Source organism: Erinaceus europaeus, unplaced genomic scaffold (genome assembly GCF_950295315.1).
Source record: "Erinaceus europaeus unplaced genomic scaffold, mEriEur2.1 scaffold_986, whole genome shotgun sequence".
In the NCBI taxonomy this organism is placed as follows: Eukaryota; Metazoa; Chordata; class Mammalia; order Eulipotyphla; family Erinaceidae; genus Erinaceus; species Erinaceus europaeus.
This window is the reverse complement of record NW_026647266.1, coordinates 35,176-40,267: the sequence shown is the minus strand read 5'-3', so window position 1 is coordinate 40,267 and position 5,092 is coordinate 35,176. Positions and strand designations below refer to the sequence as shown.

At 49.4% G+C, this 5,092-nt stretch overlaps 1 long non-coding RNA gene across 2 annotated transcripts; it reads right to left on the bottom strand.

The window, feature by feature from the left end:
• Positions 1 to 1,405: 1,405 nt before the first annotated feature.
• Positions 1,406 to 4,395, bottom strand: LOC132536270 (uncharacterized). Of its 2 annotated transcripts, none has more exons than XR_009547922.1 (3): positions 3,813 to 4,395; positions 3,645 to 3,687; positions 1,406 to 1,971 (listed from the first exon to the last, which is right to left on the bottom strand). It is a non-coding gene; the product is annotated as an uncharacterized LOC132536270 (long non-coding RNA). The 2 variants fall into 2 exon arrangements; XR_009547921.1 differs by having other exon boundaries at positions 1,412 to 1,971; positions 3,817 to 4,384.
• Positions 4,396 to 5,092: the final 697 nt, after the last annotated feature.

Sequence of the window (5,092 nt, the reverse complement as noted above, 5' to 3'; positions counted from 1 at the left end):
CTCCTTTGGGGGCTGAACCTTACCAAGAACACCTAGGGAAGTTGGTGCAAGGTCAGCCAATCACCCATTCTTTGGCCTTAGCTGGTTCAAGAGCAACTCTTATTTCCTGACCAGCAGTGCTCAATAAGGAGACACTCCATACTGTTAGGTATTTCCCTAGAAGGTAAAGACTGAGCTCTTTTGGTTTCAAAAAATAAACTTTAGAGAACATCTCTTGGCTAATACTCCCTCCAAGGGCCCAGCTGGCTGTACTGTTCATTCATCAGCTAAAATCCTTCCACTTCTAGGCTAAGAGCCCTGAAATATATCCCTTAGTGTGTAATGGGAATCACTAGACCCAGAAGAATTTCTTATGTCCACAGGTCCCATTTTACAGAAGAGGAGACTGAGGTCTAGTTATAAAGATATAGATGGTCTGAATTAAGAACACAGGTACCTTGAGAAGGCTGCCCTTACTGTGCCTCCCCAAACCTCTACCATCATTTCTAATCAGTGCAGAGGGGCTGGCAGGGCCCTAGAGGGAGAGGGCTGCCTGCTCTGCTGTCCCAAAGGGGGCTAAATTCCAAAGTGCACACTGCAAGACCACAATACTGCTAATTAATGCTGAGAGATGCAATCATTTCTAATTAGCTCACTAATCCTTCTCTGCAGCCCTCCTGTCACTGAAGCAGGAAGGGTCAAAGCATGGGACTCTATTATTCCCTCTTACCCCTCCTGGATGCAACAGTAAGAGCAGAGCTGGTTACTCAGACCAGACTGATATGGAATGAGGGAGAGGGTGTTGGCAGGGTTGGTTAGATAGCATGATGGCTATCAGACTCTCATGACTGACTCCAAAGCCCCCAGTATAATTCACTGTACCACCATAAACCAGAGCTAAGCAGTGCTCTAGTAAAAAAAAAAAAAAAACTAGCCTAGAAAGGAAACATTTTCCATTCTGCAGGGCCAGGAAAAACTTTCTCATGGATATATACTCTGGGAGGAAAAAAAAAAATGTTCATGAATGTAGCTTATTGAAGTGATACAGGTTAGGAATTGACACATTACAATTTGGAGCTTCAGATGTGTGCTAGCCTGAGAATCAAGTACCTTACACAAGGTGGCTCATTTAACTCTATATCCTCAAGGCAGTTTGCATTATCCATTTTAAGGTAAAGAAACTCAAGTTTCTTGTGAGAACTATAGTAGTTATCTTAGGGAGGATGGGGACACAGAACTTTGGTGGTAGGTATGGTATGGGGAACTTGTAACCTACTATAATCACAAATAAAAAATGGGGAAGAAAAAAAAACTCAAGTCTCAAAGATATCTAGGCACTTGTTCAAGTAACTAAAAGGTGGAGAAGGCAGTACAAAAATCCAGGCCTGATTCCATTGCCGAGAATGTTCTCCCATCCTAAGAGTTTCTTCCTACGGATCAGGATCAGCATCAACAAATACTGATTCTGTAAGTGATAGGGTACCAAGAGTAACAAGAACATGCACTTGGGGCCCCAGCTCCTGTTTGTTCAGAGTCTGAGGCAGGGAATGATGCCAACTCTACAATGGAGTACCCCTAGACAGACCCAAACCAACAGGAAGGTCACTATCCTACCAGGACTGAGCATGGAGTCCGAGAATCTGGTCTGTAACCTGGTCCATATCTTCAGTTTCCTATTACAGTTTCTCTTACTGAAGAAGGTATGATTATGTTTTAGTGCCCCACCTGACTGTGTGGCAAAATCTAGGTCCATATACCTTCACTGCCTTAAACCCTTAGAATATCAAGCTTGAATCAATCTGGCAATCTACAGCAAGAGTGGGTATGGAAATCCAATACTAGGCATCAGAAAGGCATGGAGCGACAGTGAAACAGCTCACTTGGGATAGGATGCTGCTTTGTCATGTGTTCCACCAAGGTTTAATTAAGCCTGGCCTCCACAGCACTGGAGGAAACTTTGATGCTATGGTCTCTTTCACACTCCTTCTGTTTCTATAAGAAAAAGGGGGGAGGGAGTCAAGTGCACATAGTACGATACACAAGGATCTGGACAAGAACCTGGGTTTGAGCCCTGCTCCCCATGTGCAGGGGTAAGCTTCACAAGTGATGAAGCAGGTTTATAGGTGTCTATCTTTCTCCCTCTTCCTTGCCCCTTTAAATTACGCTGCCTTATCAAATAAAATGAAGAAAAAAAAAAAAAGGCCATTGGGAACGGTGGATGGATTTGTAGTGCCAGTACTGAGCTCCTGTGATAACACTGGAGGCAAAAAAAAAAAAAAAAGAATGGCACCAAGCAAGAAACCCTGAGAGTTCTAGAAGTTCTAGAGGCCTTTATAGAACCTTTAGTTTACTGACACATTCATTTCACCTACCCTGCCTAGAGCCAGAGGGAGTCCCTTCCTGCTGTGCAACTTATGATAGACATCTGATGACCAAATAAAGAAATGAATTGCATAAAATTGCCAAGAAGGCTAAGACAATGATACTTGTCTTATACAGACCACCCAGGACGAAAGACCTCTTTTCTCAAGAAAGCATCCTGATCAACTGAGTTACTTTGGAAATTCTCAAAGAAACAAGAGGTTTTTGTTGGTTTAATTCTCACCATTCCTCTAAGTCCTGACCTATGCTTGCAAAAAAAGTGTGGTAGGGAAAGTTTTGCGGCCTATCTAGAGGCTTAGTCTCAGTAGGGAAACAGTGTATTTGCGAAGAAGGTAGTGTGGCTGGAGAAGCACAAGCTTTAGAGGTAACACAAACTTTGGTTTCTCTTCCACCCCAGATGTATGATTTTTAAGTCACTTTCACTTGTCCCAACCTCACTCTCTTCATCTGTAAGATACGTGTAACACTTTCAGAGATGTTATGATGGTGTTTAACATGGTGGCATCCTATAATGAATACTCTTTCTCCAGGACTCAGCTTGGCAGGAGCTGGGGATGTTGAACATTCATGGCCCCATTCATTCACCAGGTGACCCAAAGACCTGATGCCATTTAAATAAAACCCTGATATACCACACCCTAGTCAGTATAAAAACCTTGGATCATTCAATTGTTCAGCAAACAGAATGCTGTAGAGGTTTGAATCCAAATGGGGGGCTCCAGGTAGCGCATACACGGTGCTTTCAGAGAAGGCCTCTAAGAGCTGTTGAGCCCACGCTGATCACCTTTGTGAAATGTGGGCCATCCGATAACTCAAAGAGCCCTGGGATGAGTTAGTTCCTGTTGCCGTGGGAACTCCAGATCTCACTGCATTGTCAAGTCTCAGCAGAGAGGCTGTATTCACACTACTGGGCACTGATTAAAAACTGGAAGAAAAAAAATTCTCAGCGCCCTGCTGGCTTGTACAGTGAGGTCCCAGCAGTTTGCAAATTCAAAGCTCAGCTCCCGAGTGGAATTGTGTAGCTTGTTCCTCATTCTCTGGCATTTACTGCCCCCCAGGGTTCTTCAAGGCCGTTAGAGAAGTTTGGACAAGAGCTGGAAACCATAATCTCCATTAGACGGGGAAACTGAGGAAGGCCACCTTGATTAGCACACAGCCGGGAGCTGCGACTGTGAAGAAGCCAGTGGGCCCCGAATCCGAGGAGACCCGGGCAAGCCTGGCGCGGGCAGCGAGGGAGGAGGAGGCCGGGGGTGGGGCGGAGGGAGGGGCCGAGCAAGACTCACCATTCAGCCGGGTCTGCCGGTTGGCTCGCACTCGCAGGAAGGTCTGGGAGAAGATCCCGGGCAGATGCAAAGAGAGAAGAGAACGTCAGGCGCGGCCTGGAGTCCCCGGCCCCCCAGCACCAGACCCAGGTCCAGGCCAGCTCCGCCCCAAACAGCCCGTAAACAAACCTACTTCCTCCCTCCCGCCGGCACCCCTGCTCCGCCGGCCGCTCCGGGCCCTCGGCATAGCCGCCGTGGGCTGCTCTAACGAGACCCCGCGGCCGTCTCACGGCGCCGCTCCAGCTCGAGCTTCCGGCACCCCAGGCCCCGCGGGCGCCGGGCTGGCGAGAGCGGCGATGCGGGCGGATTCCCCCTGGCTGCCCGGCGGCGGCGGCACTCAGCTCCCAGCGGCGGCGGCGGCCATGTTGGCCCTGATCACGTGACCCGCCGCCGCCGCGCGCCGGGGGTGAAAGTTCACCGTGGCGGGGGCGGCCGGACTGGGCACGGCAAACGGCTGCTAGCAGTGCCGTAGCCACCCGCTGGGCCCGTCCTGGGGCCCCTCCCACCGCCCACTAAGCCGACCCTCCCGGGATGGAACGGCGGCAAGGCCCGCCCACCCCACGCCCCTTCTCAGCCCGGGGTTACCTCCGCCCCTGACCCCACTCCCTGGGGCAACCGCGCTTTGCTTGGGGAGGAGGCGGGAGGATCCCCGGTCACCTGCAGGGGTCCTCGCGCGTCCCAACTGGGCTGCACGCTCATGTTCCCAGCATTTCAGCAGCCCAGTAGTCTGAGCGGCCCCAACGCTGCAGGTGGACACCCCCTGGAGCTTGCCCCGGCACCACACCCACGCGGCCACGGCTGGACCCGCCCCCCTTCCCCAACAGGTGCCTTCCTCTTGGGCCCTCAATTCACCCATCAGGGGACTCCACCATCCGCTGGGTTGTGCCTGACCCCATCTACTGCATTCTCAATGCTGAATCCTGCTTGAGATCCCGGGAGTCTACCGTCAAAAAGTTTCTCAAGACTTTTCATCTCTGTATCTTCTTTCTCATCCTTCCAGGCCTAGCTCAAAATACTTTTTCCTCCCGTTAAAGTGCTTCCATTTCTATTCTCATTATAGCTCATATAGGTTTTTATTGGTGGAATGACCACTTAAGGATTGAGGCCATGTGTGAGTCACATGGGTGAATCCCAGATCCGGCACAATGATGGGCATAGGCAAAATATCCCTGAACGGTTTTATCAATGGCTCTGGCTCTCTCGAATCTCACTACTCTAATTCAGAGTCTTATGAACTCTTTAAATTCACAGCTGCCTTCTGCCCCTATGGTTTCCAGTTGATCTCTTCTTTAGTCATTGTCCATATTTCATACAGTACCATCTTTATATTATGCAAAATTAAGCCTATCCCCCTTTTCTTTAAATGTTCCACCTAGATGATCTGCCACATGGCCTACATACTTTTTTTT